Source organism: Bufo gargarizans, chromosome 5 (assembly GCF_014858855.1).
Source record: "Bufo gargarizans isolate SCDJY-AF-19 chromosome 5, ASM1485885v1, whole genome shotgun sequence".
Lineage (NCBI taxonomy): Eukaryota > Metazoa > Chordata > Amphibia > Anura > Bufonidae > Bufo > Bufo gargarizans.
This window is the reverse complement of record NC_058084.1, coordinates 37,471,195-37,493,183: the sequence shown is the minus strand read 5'-3', so window position 1 is coordinate 37,493,183 and position 21,989 is coordinate 37,471,195. Positions and strand designations below refer to the sequence as shown.

The window sequence follows — 21,989 nt, the reverse complement described above, 5'->3', positions numbered from 1 at the left end:
CTGATCGGCAAGGATGCCTGGAGTCAGACCCTCACCAATCAGGTACTGATGACTTATCCTGAGGATAGGTCAGCAGGCTTAACCCTTCCAGACAGTTGGCTTCATTTAAAATGGATGATCCTATGAACTGGTACTCTTCTAAATCCCCCTGCTGCTCCAGTGCTGCCACTGGTTTCCGTTTACTTCCTGGTGGCAACGAAGGGCCGTACATGCAGATGTGAATACTGCCACCAATCATTAATCTTAACTGGGATGTCTGCATACAGTATATTTAGCAGGAGACCACTGAGGCCAGTGACTGGCTGCAGCAGTCACATGCATATGTATGGTACATCATCACTGTAGGACAAGTGAACAAACAAGATTTAGCAGGTAATTATAGCTTTTTATTTTATCATACCATACTCCCTGCAGTTTATATTTTTAATTTTTATTCTGAATAACCCCTTTAAAATATGTTTAATTATTATGAGGTTAACTTTGTAACAGTATGCATTAAGCACATAGCTCCCCGTAGTGGAGGATACAGGCAGCCAGATTTTATGGAGGGAATTTATTAGGACTAGCCTTTTTTTTTTACACCAGACTTAACAAAAAATACAATGGTCCAAGGTGCCCCAAAATTATTAAGAGGAGCACGGAGCTGGTTAAGATTTCTGTTGTAATGTACGCCAATTTTGTTCAATTGGTTAGGTACTGCCATGTAGCTCCCCTTTCACCCACCCACACTTTTTTTTTTTTTTTTAGAAAAGTGCTAAATGCAGCATAATTTAGAGGAAAGTACAAAACACAACTTGCTCCAAAATCTGCAACTTTTCTAAGCTGATGCTTTACTAATTCCCCCCTCTTATATCTATGCAACAGATTTTGATTTCAATATCAGAACAATTGAACCAATTACTACAAAATATATTAAGTCACTAATAAGACTACTTTCACACTTGCATTTTGGGCGGATCCGTCATGGATCTGCAAAAACTGATCAGTTACAATAATACAACCACATGCATCCATCATGAACGGATCAGTTTGTATTGTCTGTAATATAGCCAAGACGGATCCGTCATGAACTCCATTGTAAGTCAACAGGAGATGGATCCGTTTTCTATTGTGTCAGAGAAAACGGATCTGTCCCCATTGACTTACATTGTGTGCCAGGATGGATCCGTTTGGCTCAGTTTCGTGCTGCAGGCAGCGTTTTGGTGTTCGCTTCCAGAGCGGAATGGAGACGGAACGGAGACAAACTGATGCACTCTGAGCGGATCCTTTTCCATTCAGAAAGCATTAGGGCAAAACTGATCCATTTTGGACCGCTTTTGAGAGCCCTAGACGGATCTCACAAATGGAAAGCCAAAACGCGAGTGTGAAAGTAGCCTTACTCAAAGTGTTGGACCTTTTTTAAGTTTGGAAAAAGATGGTAATGAGGGTTGGACATTCACTTTTTACTCTGCATAATGCAGGTCTTTGTCTACCTGGTATAATCAGTTTACATCATTCTGTAATTTACAGTGTTTTTTCATTCTTAATGAAGGGAAATAGTTGTGTGCTTTTTCAAAAACATAAATCAGGCATCATTCTTGTTTACATATCCGTATTTCTTAATGAGAGACTCTGCGACACAGAGAAATGGTGAAATGTTAATTATTGAAGCCGATTGCCTAGTTATTGTTTCCTGATTGTGATTTATATAGAGCTTTGTAAATCCCAACCTTCCCTTTGGAAAGTTGCCCAGGAATTTTGGTATCAAAGAAGACCACTTCCATTACTATAAATGGCTTTTGTCAAAGGATTATTCTTAATTCCATCTATAAAGTGCTTTTAAAGGGTTATTAAGAGGGTCAGAAGAACAGCCATTTAGATCATGTTCAGGAACAACACATGCAAATTAGCTCTCTTTCCAAAAAATAACAGAAAGCTGGTCTTCTGATGCCACCAGATGTAAGGTAACTATCCTATAAGTCAGGGTTCCTCAACTCCAGTCCTCAGTTGTCCACCTATTGGTCCTGTTTTCAGGATTTCCTTAGTATTAAACATGTGATTAGAGTTGAGCGGACACCTGGATGTTCGGGTTCGAGAAGTTCGGCCAGTCAATGGGGACCCGAACTTTTCGGCACTAAAAAGGCTGTAAAACAGCCCAGGAAAGGGCTAGAGGGCTGCAAAAGGCAGCAACATGTAGGTAAATCCCCTGCAAACAAATGTGGATAGGGAAATGAATTTAAATAAAAATTAAATAAATAAAAATTAACCAAAATCAATTGGAGAGAGGTCCCATAGCAGAGAATCTGGCTTCACGTCACCCACCACTGGAACAGTCCATTTTCATAAATTTAGGCCCAGCACACAGGCAGAGGAGAGAGGTCCCGTAACAGACAATCTGGCTTTATGTCACCAGAGAATCAGTCTTCATATCATAGCAGAGAATCAGGCTTCACGTCAGCCACCACTGCAACAGTCCATTGTCATATATTTAGGTCCAGCACCCAGGCAGAGGAGAGAGGTCCCTTAACAGAGAATCTGGCTTCATGTCAGCAGAGAATCAGTCTGCATGTCATAGCAGAGAATCAGGCTTCACGTCACCCACCACTGTAACAGTCCATTGTCATAAATTTAGGCCCTGGCACCCAGGCAGAGGAGAGAGGTCCCGTAACAGACAATCTGGCTTCATGTCAGCAGAGAATCAGTCTTCATATCATAGCAGAGAATCAGGCTTCACGTCATCCACCACTGCAACAGTCCATTGTCATATATTTAGGCACAGCACCCAGGCAGAGGAGAGAGGTCCCTTAACAGAGAATCTGGCTTCATGTCAGCAGAGAATCAGTCTGCATGTCATAGCAGAGAATCAGGCTTCACGTCACCCACCACTGTAACAGTCCATTGTCATAAATTTAGGCCCAGCACCCAGGCAGAGGAGAGAGGTTCCGTAACACAGAATCTGGCTTCATGTCACCAGAGAATCAGTCTTCATGTCATAGCAGAGAATCAGGCTTCACGTCAGCCACCACTGCAACAGTCCATTTTCATAAATTTAGGCCCAGCACCCAGGCAGAGGAGAGAGGTTCCGTAACACAGAATCTGGCTTCACGTCACCAGAGAATCAGTCTTCATGTCATAGCAGAGAATCAGGCTTCACGTCAGCCACCACTGCAACAGTCCATTTTCATAAATTTAGGCCCAGCACCCAGGCAGAGAAGAGAGGTTCCGTAACACAGAATCTGGCTTCATGTCACCAGAGAATCAGTCTTCATGTCATAGCAGAGAATCAGGCTTCACGTCACCCACCACTGTAACAGTCCATTTTCATAAATTTAGGCCCAGCACCCAGGCAGAGGAGAGAGGTCCCATAACAGACAATCTGGCTTCATGTCGGCAGAGAATCAGTCTGCATGTCATAGCAGAGAATCAGGCTTCATGTCACCCAACATTGGAACAGTCCATTGGCATATATTTAGGCCCCGGCACCCAGACAGAGGAGAGGTTCATTCAACTTTGGGTAGCCTCGCAATATAATGGCAAAATGAAAATAAAAATAGGATTGAATGAGGAAGTGCCCTGGAGTCCAATAATATATGGTTAAGGGGAGGTAGTTAATGTCTAATCTGCACAAGGGATGGACAGGTCCTGTGGGATCCATGCCTGGTTCATTTTTATGAACGTCAGCTTGTCCACATTGGCTGTAGACAGGCGGCTGCGTTTGTCTGTAATGACGCCCCCTGCCGTGCTGAATACACGTTCAGACAAAACGCTGGCCGCCGGGCAGGCCAGCACCTCCAAGGCATAAAAGGCTAGCTCTGGCCACGTAGACAATTTAGAGACCCAGAAGTTGAATGGGGCCGAACCATCAGTCAGTACGTTGAGGGGTGTGCACACGTACTGTTCCACCATGTTAGTGAAATGTTGCCTCCTGCTAACACGTTGCGTATCAGGTGGTGGTGCAGTTAGCTGTGGCGTGTTGACAAAAGTTTTCCACATCTCTGCCATGCTAACCCTGCCCTCAGAGGAGCTGGCCGTGACACAGCTGCCTTGGCTACCTCTTGCTCCTCCTCTGCCTTGGCCTTGGGCTTCCACTTGTTCCCCTGTCACATTTGGGAATGCTCTCAGTAGCGCGTCTACCAACGTGCGCTTGTACTAGCGCATCTTCTTATCACGCTCCAGTGCAGGAAGTAAGGTGGGCACATTGTCTTTGTACCGTGGATCCAGCCGGGTGGCAACCCAGTAGTCCGCACACGTTAAAATGTGGGCAACTCTGCTGTCGTTGCGCAGGCACTGCAGCATGTAGTCGCTCATGTGTGCCAGGCTGCCCAGGGGTAAGGACAAGCTGTCCTCTGTGGGAGGCGTATCGTCATCGTCCTGCCTTTCCCCCCAGCCACGCACCAATGATGGGCCCGAGCTGCGTTGGGTGCCACCCCGCTGTGACCATGCTTCATCCTAATCCTCCTCCATCTCCTCCTCATCCTCGTCCTCCTCGTCCTCCAGTAGTGGGCCCTGGCTGGCCACATTTGTACCTGGCCTCTGCTGTTGAAATAAACCTCCCTCTGAGTCACTTCGAAGAGACTGGCCTGAAAGTGCTAAAAAAGACCCCTCTTCCTCCTCCTCCTCCTCCTCCTCCTGGGCCACCTCCTCTTCCATCATCGCCCTAAGTGTTTTCTCAAGGAGACATAGAAGTGGTATTGTAACGCTGATAACGGCGTCATCGCCACTGGCCATGTTGGTGGAGTACTCGAAACAGCGCAACAGGGCACACAGGTCTCGCATGGAGGCCCAGTCATTGGTGGTGAAGTGGTGCTGTTCCGTTGTTTGACTGACCCGTGCGTGCTGCAGCTGAAACTCCACTATGGCCTGCTGCTGCTCGCACAGTCTGTCCAGCATGTGCAAGGTGGAGTTCCACCTGGTGGGCACGTCGCATATGAGGCGGTGAGCGGGAAGGCCGAAGTTACGCTGTAGCGCAGACAGGCGAGCAGCGGCAGGATGTGAACGCCGGAAGCGCGCACAGACGGCCCGCACTTTATGCAGCAGCTCTGACATGTCGGGGTAGTTGTGAATGAACTTCTGCACCACCAAATTCAGCACATGCGCCAAGCAAGGGATGTGCGTCAAACCGGCTGCAACGAGATTTCGCCCATTATCGCACACCACCAGGCCGGGCTTGAGGCTCACCGGCAGCAACCACTCGTCGGTCTGTTGTTCTATACCCCGCCACAACTCCTGTGCGGTGTGGGGCCTGTCCCCCAAACATATGAGTTTCAGAATGGCCTGCTGACGTTTACCCCGGGCTGTGCTGAAGTTGGTGGTGAAGGTGTGTGGCTGACTGGATGAGCAGGTGGAAGAAGAGGAGGAGGAAGCTGAGTAGGAGGAGGTGGCAACAGGAGGCAAAGAATGTTGCCCTGCGATCCTTGGCGGCGGAAGGACGTGCGCCAAACAGCTCTCCGCCTGGGGCCCAGCTGCCACTACATTTACCCAGTGTGCAGTTAGGGAGATATAGCGTCCCTGGCCGTGCTTACTGGTCCACGTATCTGTGGTTAGGTGGACCTTGCCACAGATGGTGTTGCGTAGTGCACACTTGATTTTATTGGATACTTGGTTGTGCAGGGAAGGCACGGCTCTCTTGGAGAAGTAGTGGCGGCTTGGAACAACATACTGTGGGACAGCAAGCGACATGAGCTGTTTGAAGCTGTCTGTGTCCACCAGCCTAAATGACAGCATTTCATAGGCCAGTAGTTTAGAAATGCTAGCATTCAGGGCCAGGGATCGAGGGTGGCTAGGTGGGAATTTACGCTTTCTCTCAAATGTTTGTGAGATGGAGAGCTGAACGCTGCCATGTGACATGGTTGAGATGCTTGGTGACGGAGGTGGTGTTGGTGGTACATCCCCTGTTTGCTGGGCGGCAGGTGCCAACGTTCCTCCAGAGGCGGAGGAAGAGGCCGAGGCGGCAGCAGCAGAAGAGGCCGAGGCGGCAGCAGCAGAAGAGGCCGAGGCGGCAGCAGCAGAAGAGGTAGCAGGGGGAGCCTGAGTGACTTCCTTGGTTTTAAGGTGTTTACTCCACTGCAGTTCATGCTTTGCATGCAGGTGCCTGGTCATGCAGGTTGTGCTAAGGTTCAGAACGTTAATGCCTCGCTTCAGGCTCTGATGGCACAGCGTGCAAACCACTCGGGTCTTGTCGTCAGCACATTGTTTGAAGAAGTGCCATGCCAGGGAACTCCTTGAAGCTGCCTTTGGGGTGCTCGGTCCAAAATGGCGGCGGTCAGTAGCAGGCACAGTCTCTTGGCGGCCGGTGTTCTGCTTTTGCCCACTGCTCCCTCTTTTGCTACGCTGTTGGCTCGGTCTCACCACTGCCTCTTCCTCCGAACTGTGAAAGTCAGTGGCACGACCTTCATTCCATGTGGGGTCTAGGACCTCATCGTCCCCTGCATCGTCTTCCACCCAGTCTTGATCCCTGACCTCCTGTTCAGTCTGCACACTGCAGAAAGACGCAGCAGTTGGCACCTGTGTTTCGTCATCATCAGAGACATGCTGAGGTGGTATTCCCATGTCCTCATCATCAGGAAACATAAGTGGTTGTGCGTCAGTGCATTCTATGTCTTTCACCGCTGGGGAAGGGCTAGGTGGATGCCCTTGGGAAACCCTGCCAGCGGAGTCTTCAAACAGCATAAGAGACTGCTGCATAACTTGAGGCTGAGACAGTTTCCCTGGTATGCATGGGGGTGATGTGACAGACTGATGGGGTTGGTTTTCAGGCGCCATCTGTGCGCTTTCTGCAGAAGACTGGGTGGGAGATAATGTGAACGTGCTGGATCCACTGTCGGCCACCCAATTGACTAATGCCTGTACCTGCTCAGGCCTTACCATCCTTAGAACGGCATTGGGCCCCACCATATATCGCTGTAAATTCTGGCGGCTACTGGGACCTGAGGTAGTTGGTACACTAGGACGTGTGGATGTGGCAGAACGGCCACGTCCTCTCCCAGCACCAGAGGGTCCACTAACACCACCACGACCATGTCCGCGTCCCTTACTAGATGTTTTCCTCATTGTTATCGTTCACCACAACAACAAAAATATTATTTGGCCCAATGTATTGTATTCAAATTCAGCTGGATATAAATTTGAGGCCTAGTGCACTTGGTATGGGTTTACTGACAGAATTAGACTTGGAAATGCACAGTAGCGGGTGTGTGAAGTTATTCTGAATGTCCCTATGTGCACCTTCAATATGATCTACCCTTTTAGGGATAGATTTCAAATAGCTCTGATACAGCAGAAACCACTAAATTAGGAAATTGCTAAATTGGGAATTGTATTTCAACCCAGAACAAGAAATGTGCTTGAACGGACACTAAATAACTCGCCCAGCTACAGCACTAACGACAGATTTAGCTGGATATAAATTTGAGGCCTAGTATTTAGGCGCTGGGTGACAGGTATAGATTTACTGACGGAATTAGACTTGGAAATGCACAGTAGCGTGTGTGTGAAGTTATTCTGAATGACCCTATGTGCACCTTGAATATTATATACCCTTTTAGGGATAGATTTCAAATAGCTCTGATACAGCAGAAACCACTAAATTAGGAAATTGCTAAATTGGGAATTGTATTTCAACCCAGAACAAAAAATGTGCTTTGACGGACACTAAATAACTTGCCCAGCCACAACAGTACAGCAGTAACGACAGATTTAGCGGGATATAAATTTGAGGCCTAGTATTTAGGCGCTGGGTGACAGGTATAGATTTACTGACAGAATTAGACTGGGATATGGCCAAAAAATAACCACACTATTGCTGGTTAAATGCACTTGGTGTGACAGCTTGACCAACCACACTACTGAGGGTTAAATGCACTTGGTGACGGGCGCAGCTTGCCCCTGATGTAGTATATGGCCAAAAAATAAACAGACTATTGCTGGTTAAATGCACTTGGTGTGACAGCTTCACCCTAATGTAGGCTTTAGCCAAAAAACAACCACACCATTGAGGGTTAAATGCACTTGGTGACAGGCGCAGCTTGCCCCTGATGTAGTATATGGCCAAAAAATAAACAGACTATTGCTGGTTAAATGCACTTGGTGTGACAGCTTCACCCTGATGTAGGCTTTAGCCAAAAAACAACCACACCATTGAGGGTTAAATGCACTTGGTGACGGGCGCAGCTTGCCCCTGATGTAGTATATGGCCAAAAAATAAACAGGCTATTGCTGGTTAAATGCACTTGGTGTGACAGCTTCACCCTGATGTAGGCTTTAGCCAAAAAACAACCACACCATTGAGGGTTAAATGCACTTGGTCGCAGCTTGTGCTGGCGCACCACAAGACACAAAATGGCCGCCGATCACCCCAGAAAAAAGTGACTGACAAACGGTCTGGGCAGCCTAAAAACAGTGAGCAATTGAGTATCAGCAGCTCAATGACTCACAGCTGCAGATCGATCAATAATCAAGTCCTTTGGAGGAGTTAATCTGCCTAATCTCGCCCTACTGTCGCAGCCGCAACCTCTCCCTACGCTAATCAGAGCAGAGTGACGGGCGGCGCTATGTGACTCCAGCTTAAATAGAGGCTGGGTCACATGGTGCTCTGGCCAATCACAGCCATGCCAATAGTAGGCATGGCTGTGATGGCCTCTTGGGACAAGTAGTATGACGCTTGTTGATTGGCTGCTTTGCAGTCTTTCAAAAAGCGCCAAGAAAGCGTCACAAAAGCGCCAAGAAAGCGACGAACACCGAACCCGAACCCGGACTTTTACAAAAATGTCCGGGTTCGGGTCCGTGTCACGGACACCCCAAAATTCGGTACGAACCCGAACTATACAGTCCGGGTTCGCTCATCCCTACATGTGATATAAGTAGTTTCAGTGCATCAGGACTTACCGCAGGTATTCATTCTATGGGATACTCTCAAATCATGACCAGTAGGTGGGCTCTATGGACTGGAGTCGAGGAACACTGCTATAAATCAATGCTCGACCTTTTGAAGGAGAACTAAAGGCAGAATCCAAAAACAAACAAACAAAAAAACGAAATAATCAGAAATGTAACATAATCATTATACAGGGAGTGCAGAATTATTAGGCAAGTTGTATTTTTGAGGATTAATTTTATTATTGAACAACAACCATGTTCTCAATGAACCCAAAAAACTCATTAATATCAAAGCTGAATATTTTTGGAAGTAGTTTTTAGTTTGTTTTTAGTTTTAGCTATTTTAGGGGGATATCTGTGTGTGCAGGTGACTATTACTGTGCATAATTATTAGGCAACTTAACAAGAAACAAATATATACCCATTTCAATTATTTATTTTTACCAGTGAAACCAATATAACATCTCAACATTCACAAATATACATTTCTGACATTCAAAAACAAAACAAAAACAAATCAGTGACCAATATAGCCACCTTTCTTTGCAAGGACACTCAAAAGCCTGCCATCCATGGATTCTGTCAGTGTTTTGATCTGTTCACCATCAACATTGCGTGCAGCAGCAACCACAGCCTCCCAGACACTGTTCAGAGAGGTGTACTGTTTTCCCTCCTTGTAAATCTCACATTTGATGATGGACCACAGGTTCTCAATGGGGTTCAGATCAGGTGAACAAGGAGGCCATGTCATTAGTTTTTCTTCTTTTATACCCTTTCTTGCCAGCCACGCTGTGGAGTACTTGGACGCGTGTGATGGAGCATTGTCCTGCATGAAAATCATGTTTTTCTTGAAGGATGCAGACTTATTCCTGTACCACTGCTTGAAGAAGGTGTCTTCCAGAAACTAGCAGTAGAACTGGGAGTTGAGCTTGACTCCATCCTCAACCCGAAAAGGCCCCACAAGCTCATCTTTGATGATACCAGCCCAAACCAGTACTCCACCTCCACCTTGCTGGCGTCTGAGTCGGACTGGAGCTCTCTGCCCTTTACCAATCCAGCCACGGGCCCATCCATCTGGCCCATCAAGCCTCACTCTCATTTCATCAGTCCATAAAACCTTAGAAAAATCAGTCTTGAGATATTTCTTGGCCCAGTCTTGACGTTTCAGCTTGTGTGTCTTGTTCAGTGGTGGTCGTCTTTCAGCCTTTCTTACCTTGGCCATGTCTCTGAGTATTGCACACCTTGTGCTTTTGGGCACTCCAGTGATGTTGCAGCTCTGAAATATGGCCAAACTGGTGGCAAGTGGCATCTTGGCAGCTGCACGCTTGACTTTTCTCAGTTCATGGGCAGTTATTTTGCTCCTTGGTTTTTCCACACGCTTCTTGCGACCCTGTTGACTATTTTGAATGAAACGCTTGATTGTTCGATGATCACGCTTCAGAAGCTTTGCAATTTTAAGAGTGCTGCATCCCTCTGCAAGATATCTCACTATTTTTGACTTTTCTGAGCCTGTCAAGTCCTTCTTTTGACCCATTTTGCCAAAGGAAAGGAAGTTGCCTAATAATTATGCACACCTGATATAGGGTGTTGATGTCATTAGACCACACCCCTTCTCATTACAGAGATGCACATCACCTAATATGCTTAATTGGTAGTAGGCTTTCGAGCCTATACAGCTTGGAGTAAGACAACATGCATAAAGAGGATGATGTGGTCAAAATACTCATTTGCCTAATAATTCTGCACTCCCTGTATATATTTGTTATTTGCTGCTGTTTCATTAGATATCACAATTTCAGCCCATGAAAAATACTATAAAAAAGCAGTGCAGTGTTCTCTGTGGTTGCAGCTATGTCTGCTACCCCTTCTTCTCCCCCTGTCATGCTAGTGCTCAAGAGCCAAGAAGTATAGGAGGAGGGGCTGGGTTTAGTCTGGATAACTTTTGTCTACACAGCAAGAGTGACCATTTTCTTGGAAAAAAATCTCCTAGTTATTTATAGTACAAAATAGATTTGGTGTCAACCATGTGGAACTATAATAGAGTACAGAATACTAAAACTAGTATGTCCTTTCTCACTCTCAAATCATGCCACAGCTAGGCAGATTAGCTTTTCAGATTCCTAGGAAAGCTGGGTTGCCACCATGTGGAAGTGTAATAGACTACAGATTACTATATCTAACAAGATAAATCCCCCTCCTCGCTCCTAAATAGGGCCACGGCTAGGTAGATTTCCCTTTAAGGGATTTTCCAATTTCTGAAACAGCCCCCACATGTGCCAGGCCCCTCACAGATAATATACTTACCCCGCTTCCGGCACCACTCCTGGTCCCCGCACCGCCGGTGCTGCTTCTCCCTGTACACGGATGAAAACATCCAGTGTCGGAGAAAAGCAGCCAATGGCAGGCGGGGACAAGACTCCCTAGTGTCACCCACAAAGCTAGGGAGGCTCGTCTTCATCCCTGCCTGCCATTGGCTTCTGCCCCCCGACGCCGGATGTTTTCATCCGTGTACAGGGAGAAGCAGCAGTGGCGGTGCGGGGACCAGGAGCGACGCCAGGAGCAGGGAGTGGGGTAAGTATACTACCTGTGAGGGACCCAGGACATGGGAGGGGGGGGCTGTTTCAGAAATTGGATAACCCCTTTCAGGTTTTTGGGAAAGGTGGGTTACTACCATATAGATTTGTAATGGAGTCTGCAGAATACTAAATCTACCAAGTATAATCCCCCTTGTCACTCTTAAATAGTGCCACAGCTAGGCTGATTTACCTTACAGGGTCCAGAGAAAGCAGGCATACAATCATGTGGGACTTTAATAGACTGCAGAATACTAAATCTCCCAAACAAAATTTTCATTCCCACTTTAATATATCAAAACCTAACCCAAACAAGGGTTTGTAGCGACAGTCAATGAGAAAAAATATCTGTTCTGATGGAAACTTTCCCCTTCTGTCAGAAATGTATTAGATCTTCCACTCTAGTGATCGTCATTATTACTCAAACATGTAAGGCTGTTATTATGGGGCATCAGTGTACATTATAGGGAGATGGGTATAAGAGGAGAGAACTACAAGTCCCAGCATGCTCAGATTATTATTATAAGACACCAGTGGACATTACATGGAGAGTGATATATGATGAGAGAACTACAACTCCCAGCATGATCAGACTGTTACTATCGGGCATCAGTTGATATTACATGGAGAGGGATTTACAAAAAGGAGAGAACTACAACTTTCAGAATGTCCAGACTGTTATTATGGGGCTTCAATAGCCATTACATTGACAGGGATATACGAAGAGAAAACTACAAGTCCCAGCATTTTTATGATGTTATTATGGTAGTGAGTATAAGAAAAGTACTACTGCCTTAACCCTCGGAAGAGCAAAGTATGGGAGTGACAATGCCTCTGGGTGTAACAGTCAATCACAGTGATGCTCCCTAGGGCCAGGTCAATGTTAGGAGGGCACACCCCTTCTTTCTTCAGCGAATACAATGATGTTGGGGCTCCTGCCTGATGGTAGTTGGGGTGCCCTATAGGTTTGTGCAGTAGAAGTGTAGGGTGGGATGGCCAGCGTATGGTGCGGGCATCATTAACCAGGCCAGATGTGGAAAATAAACCTCTCTACTAGTGTTAAGCGAATTTAAGTATTCAAAGTGGACATTGATCCGAATTTCATTGCGATGATGCCAAATTTCCTTGTACTTCGTGGTAATGAAACAATTTTTCCTAAAATGGTGGCTGAAAAGAAAAACAAGTTATACTCACCTCAACCACATGCTTGCAAAGAGTATAATTTTTTTTATTTTTAACCCCTGATTTACCCCTGAAAGTTTAATGTGAATCACAGATGCTGTGATCAGCGTTGAATGCGGCATCTGAGGGGGTTAAATGATGGGGGGGGGGGGCACAATTGCCGTTCCCTGTCATTTTGCCCCCGCAATGGGGACGAAATTTGCGCCCAGTTTCGCAAACCTTTTTATGGGGCGTTTTGAGGATCAGTTCATCTATGGCTCTAGGTATTGGACTGATAACATTGTCTTCTATCGTAGATACATAGATGACCTGATCCTCATATGGAATGGTGATGATGCCTCGATTTCCTATTTTTTTGAGGAGATGAGGTCCACGAATTGGGGAATAAATCTGATAGGGACATCCAATCGTGTCAAGATAGAGTACCTTGATTTGGAACTGGAAGCCAGCGGGAGGGCCATCATCACACAAACCTTTTTTAAAAGGGTTGACTGTAATAGCTATTTGGACTATTTCAGCACCCACTATAAGAAATGGAAGGTGAATATTCCGTTTAGTCAGTTCAAAAGAGTCAGACGCAACTGTTCCCTTGATAGGGACTTTATTTGTCAAAGTAAAACCATTCGTGATAGGTTTCTGAAGAAGGGCTATCCCCCAAAGATAGTCGAAGCTGCGTATGAAAGAGCAAAGGGCCTATCCCAAAGTATGTGTCTAACGAAGAGTAAAAAAACACATGTTGACAATGAACACTTTTGTATGAATTTTCTGACGACGTATGGGAACAATCATGACGCTATTAGAGACAGGGCCGGTGCTACCATAAGGCAGACCAAGCGGCCGCCTTAGGGCGCACCCTGGGGGAGGGCGGAAAAATGTGACATGGAGGGGGAGAAATGTGACATGGGGGTCTGATGGCTGACATTGGGGGCTGATGGCTGGGGGATGATGTCTGACATGGGGTTCTGATCTGAGGTCTGATTAACATTGGGGGTCTGATTGGGGCTGTGAGCTGAGGTCTGATTAACATTGGGGGTCTGATTGCTGGTCTGACCTGAGGTGTAATGAAAAATATTTTTTTCTTATTCTCCTCCTCTAAAACCTAGGTGTGTCTTAGAGGGCGAGAAATATGGTCCTTAAACCAGCCATTGTCTGAAGCAGAGAGAAGATACCAGGACCACAGAGAGGAGAAGCGTGGGGGGGGGGGCGCCAAAATGTAGCTTCGCTTGTGTTGGCAAAAATCCTTGCACCGGCCCTGATTAGAGACGTTTTGTCCAAACATTGGCACATATTAAAAAGGGACCCACACCTGAGGCAAATGCTACCCGGTCAGCCTAGACTGACTTTTAGGAGGGCACAAACCCTTAAGAGTGTCCTGGCCCCCAGTAGACTTAGACGCTTACCCTCACAGTGTGTGAAGCCGACTGTGAGTAATCTAGTCTCAAGACCCTTGGGGAGTTATAAATGTAATTTATCGAGGTGTTTGTGCTGTTTGACCATTAAGGCCCCCTGCACACGATCAGGATTGCGTGCGGATTTTCCGCGCGGATTTGCGTGCGGAAAATCCGCACCGTAGGTCATGTACATTGTATTCTATGAGAATTTGAAATTCTCAATGCACACGATGCAGATTTTTTCCGCGCGGATTTTGACCTGCGGTGCGGATTTTAAAATCCGTGACATGTCAATAATTTTTTTTTTCCTGACCGGATTTTCTTAATTCACTTAGTGAAATCCGCATGCGGAAAATCCGCACCGAATCCGCACCAAATCCGCATGCAAATCCGCACCAATTAATGCGGATTGACCGCACGGATTTGCCTGTGAACACCTGCGGATTTCAGTGCGGATTCTCTGCACATGAATCCTGAACGTGTGCATGTAGCCTTACACTACATCATCCTTTCGCAGCAAATCTACTGGGGATTCCTTTTCTATAAAAAACCATCTTAGTTGTGGCTCTCAGAATGTCATTTACCTGTTGGAATGCCCATGCGGCCTACAGTATGTAGGTCGCACTATCCAAACCCTACGTAATAGGCTTAACAAGCACAGGTCTAATGTAAAAAAGAAATTTTTACAGCACAGTATATCCCGCCATGCGACAGAACATCACGATGGGTGCTTTTCCGGGTTTAAGGTTACACCCATCGAACAGGTAAATGTCGACTGTCTCAATCCAAACGGTCTGAATGAGGCTTTTGAAATAAACTTTTAGGGTCACATGACTACCGTTATTGATATTATAGATTATTTATTATCAATTTTTTATATCATCAATATTGTTTTAATCATGTTCATAATTATTTATTTATTTATTTATATATATATAAATTTCAATCTTTATTATCTAATTATTTATTTTTTATTTTCTAGTCTGTAGTGTCTATTATGCACTATTTTTATAGATATGCATTTATTTATATATATATATATTTGTGGTCGGGGTTAACGATGGCGAGAAGGAACTTACCCCATCTACGGCCCCCTCAACTCTAAAGCGGCTAGAATTATGCCGTAACCGTGGCGATGTAGGGACGCCTGAATAGAGGGCAAAAACAGCAAACTTAAAGGCAGGATTTCCTTTATCACAACACAAAATTACAGAACCAGATTCTGAAAAGCAAGCGCCATTTTGACCTTAGGATGAGGAATATACCTGCTAAAACACGATGACCGCCAGCGACTAACTTTGGATGACGTGCGTCGGCACCTGATTTTATGAAGCTGCGGATGCAGCCCTGATGCGGAATGAATGACCCGACACCGAAGCTGGATCCACACCTAAGCTGGCCAACAGAGGGCGTATATGGGACACAAATTGGTGGGTTGTGAGAGGCGATTGGCCGAAAGGCAATAATGGACTACTCGGCCCAAGGCCATCTAATGCTGCCAGCAACTGATTGAGTACACGGATTTAGCAAGCAACATGTGAGCAGTAGCTAGGTGTTCAGTTAGACCAGGACTAGTGACTCGTGCGGAGGAATCATGGCACCTGTGATGTCCGCTTCTGGCATGATCTGAAAGAAAAGGGAGGTATTAGCTCGTGACAAGGCATCCGCTGCCATGTTTTGTGTACCAGGCAAGTGTGCACAACTGAAATGGAAATGATGCATTAATGAAAGTTGTACTAGACGCCTTAGGAGACTCATAATATGTAAGAACTTAGACAAACCGCTGGTTAAAATGTCGATAACAGCTAAGTTATCTGTTACAAACAAAACTGAGCAATTAGACCAATTGCTACCCCAAACACGGGCGGCCGCGACAATGGGATACAACTCAAATAGTGCTGAGGTCTGCAAGAAACCCGGGATTCGTCTGACTCCAACTGGCCACTCGCCTGCCAACCAATGGGTGCCAAAAATGGCTGCAAACCCTGAACTTGCAGCTGCGTCAGAAAAAATTACAGGAAAACTACTGCATATTGCGGGAATGAAAAGGGAAATTCCATTCCACTGGTTGAGAAAGTGATCCCACATGTGAAGATCCGCTAGAGCCAGACTGTCTAAGTGCACCGGGCTGTCCTGACAAGGTGCTGAGGGGAGGAGTGTCAACAGACGAGAAATGAATGACCTGCCTTTTGGGATTATACGCATGGCGAAGTTCAGCATGCCCAACAGTGATTGGAACTCGGCCTTAGTGGTCACAGTAGTAACCGTGAACCTGTGTATCACTTCCCTGATCCTGTTCAGTTTAGCTGTGTAGCAGTACTATAATATAGTACCAAACTGAGAATAAATCCTGATTAACCTACACAAACAGCCTCAGCCTCTTTTTTTTTTTTTTTTTTTTAAATATGACAATGTGCTGCAACTTAAAGAGAAGCCTGCTGAGAAACTACAAAAGGGGTGCTTAACATAATTGCCTAAACCACATATGTACCCCCCCCCCTTATATACTAAATATTTTATTTTAACCCCTTAGTGACCATTAATACGCCTTTCACTGACTTAAACAAAGGAGGATTTAGCTAAAACAGCTTGCTTTAATCAATCAGTACATGTACTTAAAATGGTGCATTAAAAACTATAACTTGTCCTGCAAAAAATAAGGCCTCATACAAGTACATTGATGAAAAAACACTTGGTCACTAAGAGGTTAATCTTTACCAGCAAGCAGGGTTCTGACCTGTGCACTGAGCTGGAGCAAGCAGACCTGACTAATAGACCACCGAGCCTGCTCCAGCTCAGGCTCTCTACCTTCCTATCTAACTGCACGGCGGCCCGTGCAAGACTTTACGGCTGCGTCGAAGTTGGGAACACGCTGTCCCCTGTAACCCTACGATGAATGGCCGCGTGGGGAGCCGCACGTAGCTCCCTTGCCGATCGTTCCGGTGCGGTGGTGCTCCCCCTCACCTTGGGGAGCCGAAACACCGCCGGCCGGACTACGTGGACATGGCTGCTGGATGAGGCAGCATACTCACCTTTGACCGCAGACTCGTGAGCCAGTAACACTGCCGTCACCTGCCTGCACTTGTGGTAGGTAGAAACAAGACGAGACGTTCATTGAGGGAGGGGCGTATGCCGGATATAAAGGCAGCTACACCCCTCCCACAAATGCAGGCCAATAAATCGGCCTTTACACATATATATATATATATATATATATATATTTATATATATCATATAAAATGAATATTTTTTTTTTGTATACAGAGTCCCATATGTACATGTATACAGAGTCCCATACGTACAGATCTGATATCACCTATTCAATTTTAGGGCGTTTGTTTGTGGAATTATTTGTGGGATTAATTAATTTTTTATATATATGTCATATTATAAATTTACATCCAAGATATTTGCTTTTGGATCGCTCCTTTTTCTGCATTCAAATCATTAATTTGTTTCTTGGACTAATGCTGTTAGATTCTTGCATTCATGTATTCATTTATTTATCTATCTATCGTAATCTTTCTGCTAATGTTTTTATTTTTAGTGAAGTAGGGCGTCACATCTCTTCTTTCTGTAGCGCTGCCGATCATATCAAGAAAGCAGCATGACGCAGGACCTTTCAGTATGCCGAGTTTCCTTCTAAGCCGGCTGTTCAGCGTCCTGTCACCCAGCAACAAGCATTGCATCACAAGTCACATGATCGGAACTGCGATCATGTGACTCTGTGTGATGCTGTTCCTCCTCCCCAGCCATGGGCTGCATCTAGAGGCGATGCTTCTTCATGTTAATGTTTTATAAATACACTTATGAATTTGTCTGTAAACCCAAAGGGTTAGTTTGTTCATTTGTGTACCTATTTGCATTATTTTATGTACCAATGACTTTGTTTCTGCTTTGAGGTAACGCCCACCTCCCCTCTGACCTTGTTTGCATGTGACCATTTTTGTGTATATATATCCAGCATGTTTGTCTACTCTCTATGCAATATTCTTCACCTGATGAAGGGGACCCTTTCCCCGAAACGCGTTGTGTGATTGCAATAGAACTCTTGAAGATTCACCGTCTACCTCTGGTTGGTTCCTTGCGCCGAGGGATGCTCCTTTTCTTCCTGTCATTTTGCCCCTAACATACAATGGAAAGCGATTTGTGACGAAGTAATTCGTAACAAGTAAAGTTTCTTGTTGAAGTTCGGTGAAGCAGCTAAATCAAATTTTTCTTTTCATCTCTACTAAAGTGCAGAATGGAAGTTGTAGTACATTAAACTGTATCAAAACACAGTACCAAATGATTCACAGTGCAAGCTTCCTAGATAGCAATGTATGGATTTGACACAGGAAGTGAATTATAGTACTCTTTCCTCTGTTTCTCTCTCTACAGAATCAATGGTGGGAAATAGGACCAGACTGTGTCCAAGTGTGAAGGGTGTTTTAGTAATGTCCTTCTCACTGCAGTAAAGTCTCCATCAGCCTTAAACAGCAAATACCTTACTGACTGACTCCAATGCACGGCCATGCAGATTCTGGACCATCTTGGTCCTCTTTTCTCTCTCTTTCTGGAGTACTGTAAAAATGGTGAGATCTTTCACTTTAGAGGATAATCCTCAAAGAATGTGATTCTCTGGAACTCTGGCCTAGTACTGCGAGGAGTGAAGCACATGTAGTCTCCATTCACTTCTTCTGCTAACTCTAGATGTATTAGACTGACTGAGCTAGTGGTGGACCTAAGGTCAAACCTAACTTCCTGCAGGGTCTAAGTCAGGATTGGTAACTCCGATAGTCAAGCAGACCGGTAACACAGGTCAACTTTGCAGTACCAAATAAAATAAATATGAGTATAGTTGGTCCAGCCAAATAGCATTAGAGTATAATGTGAGGGTAGTCAGGTGTGCTAAGGTTCCAATAATTGTGGTCAGAAAGAGCCAAGTATCCAGTAGTTTAAAATAACCAGGAAAGCTGAGATACAACAGTTGTTCAGGTTAAGTTCAAAATACACAGGAAAAGCACTTACCATTTAGGAAAAATGCACCCATAATGGCAAAGCGGTCAGTTTAATTTAACTATGACATTAAATATTACTCCCGAGTAGTAGTCCAGCGTCTCTGCAAGGCTTGCTGAGAGACTCATTACTGCAGTTGCTAAAAGGAAAAAGATACAGTGATGGAGTTGCAACGCGCCCCCCCCCCCCCAGGTGCCAATCCCAGGTGTATAGGAATGCCAAGTGGTGTGGTGTGGCCCTTGATGTGGTGTGGCCCACGGTGGCTCTTACCTGGATACAACTGATCTCCAGGGTTAGGCTCCGAAGCAATAAAAGGGGGAAGTTAATGGTGGAGGTGGAAAGTCCAGACCTTGATAAAGTCCAACAGCTTTTCTTGGGTAAACGTGCATCCAAACAATATTCAGGATTTCTCTTGGTTCCAGCAGGTTTTGGCATAAACTGGAAGGCAAACTTGATAACTCTGCTTTCTCTGTCTGCTGGGATGGTAGGCTCGCTTGATAATGCTGCTTTCTTTCTCTCTGCTGTACTAAACTCGGCTTGGGTCTGGTTATTGGACTTTTGGTCGGTTCTCTTATCCCTGAATTGTTGTCCCCCTCCTGACACACAGTAAGTAAATTAGCAGTCAGGGGGCTTTCTATTAGCTACTTCCCTTTGGAGAGATTCCAGCTGCAGCCGGAGAACATTTTTCCCTTGCTGCTACATACTTCATGTCTTCTGAGCTCCACTATCGAGTCTAAACTGGAATAAACTAGAACTGCAACCCCTCCCTTCTGGTAGGAAGCAGGACTGGTCCACTTCTGCCCAAAGCTGTCTAAGGATAGCTCTGCCATATATGCTGCCACCTGCTGGTGAACCAGGCACATTAATGAACAAAACAGTTTCATCACAACAGCTCAAGGTGAAGAACCTGGAAAGAAATACACAGAATGATATTGGTGTTAGCAATAAAAGAAAGTAGCATCGTGAATAAATAGTAATACTACTCTGGGGTGTTACAGAGTGAGGTAAGGTTAATAATTTACACAGGTAATACCCAATTTCTCCTGTGCAGGAAAATCAAACACTTGCTTAAAACTGATTTGTAGGTGTCGAAGCTGCAAAGTCTCCTGTGAGCTGCTTATTTTTGGAGGCTCTTCAAGCAAAGAAGTTTTGTGCACGGCAGATGACGCATTTAAAGAGGTTGGCTAGTTTATATTACTAGCTGAACATGCGTTGGTAACAGCACATGCATGCAGCTACGTAGTAATAAGCATTATTAAACCATCATCTCTGTTGTCCAAAGACTAATTTATATTTACATGCAGGTTTGCTCACCTGCTTCCAGATGCTTGATTCGGAACATGGCCGCTGATGGAGGGTCCCTGGTAAATGTTAACCTGCACCACCTTTATCCTTGTCTTGTCTCCTGTCCTTAAACCATACCCTGACACCAGGGGCACCCCACCTCCCACCTGGCAGGAGCCCACAACCTGGGTGTGCCCCAGTGGAAAACTACACCTATTGTCCTGCATCTGCCTCTTCACTATAATCACCTTGGGAGTGAGGGAGAGGTACATAGCCACCATGAGCATCAGGACTGCTACCACCCTCTTCACCACTTCCACATCCATCCAGTTTTTACTGAAGAGCAAGTTCTAAACAATCATTCACATAAAATGGAGGCATGATTCTAAAACAGTTCCAATAGTTTCTGGTCTGAATCAAAGGGCTTATCTCCAGATCCCTTTCTAAGATGCACTTGCTCACATAACACATTTCTACATTCAAATCCAGCCCAGTGGTGCAATTGCTCATAAAAATATATGTCTACAATTCCCATTGTGGGGGTGAAGAAACACATGTATGGATGGGAGAAGCCTTTTTGGTCTAGGCAAGGGCTGTGAAGTCCAGTAACCATAAAAGTGCGTTACCTTCACAGACTACTTCCATGTACCCTCCTATTCATCTGCTGAACCTTCTCAGTAGTTCTTTTTTACTCTCAGTCTCATAGGTTCTCTAGAGACCTCCCTGGGTTCCAAACTCTCCTAATAATACTCACACACAAACTGACTAACTTTCACAAGAGTGAGGCCAAGTCTAGGTAATTGGGCCCACCCCTTCCTTGAGACAGTTGCCATGGAACTGGGATTAACCCTGTCATTTAGCCGGAAGCACTCACAACCAAAAAAATACAGTACAACACCAAGTACAACATTAAAGAACATTTCAGATAATAAACAGATATAAAAATTGGCAGTGGCCTAATGGGTCATTGCATATCTTTTGTAACTGAAGGACAATCAGATACAAGGTTCTCCTAACATGCATGTTACATGATGTAGTAGAATAATATATTTTCTTTATTCAGTCTAAATTCTAAAAATTTTCAGGTCTGGTTAAAAAGTAGCTGGTTGCTGTTTCAGGTCTGGTTAAAAAGTGTATAGCAAAGTTTTAAGTTCTGCACAGAATCTTTTTCTCTTTCTTGTCTCATGTGTTTTAGCTACTGAGCCTCTCTATTTCAACCACCTAATGTTTGACAATTAGGTTTTACTGTATCCATTGGTCCTATTCCTGCCTTCACATTATTAATCTCGCCCCAACTTGTCAACTGCAGGATCGCTAGTCACTACGTTTTTTTATATTTGGTTCTAACATTACTCAGCAATAATCAATAACTACCCCACACTTGATGGTATTGCTTCATAAAGATGCTCTGGCAATCAACTGATCAGCTGCAGGTCAGGTTTCCAGGACTAGACCATGGTAGGACTGTAAGGGGTCACAAGCAGGAGACCCCACATTATGATGTCCACATACCCTAGGTTGTTTTTATGAGACATGCCCTCAAAGTGGTTGTGCAGGGCATATACAAGTCGTCTCTTCTGGAGAAGTGGTGTAGTGTAATTACAAGTCCTTGCTCCATTCAAGTGAATAGAGTGAGTACTTGTGATTACACTGCACCACCGAAACTTCCGAGATAACACAGTGTAATGAAGAGAAAGTAACGCTCGCA

At 45.1% G+C, this 21,989-nt stretch overlaps 1 protein-coding gene across 1 annotated transcript in view; it reads left to right on the top strand.

Annotated features, from left to right (window-relative positions):
• SLC30A8 (solute carrier family 30 member 8) overlaps positions 1–21,989 on the top strand; it is a 123,843-nt gene that overhangs the window by 32,456 nt on the left and 69,398 nt on the right. The gene's annotated exons all lie outside the window — the stretch shown is intronic.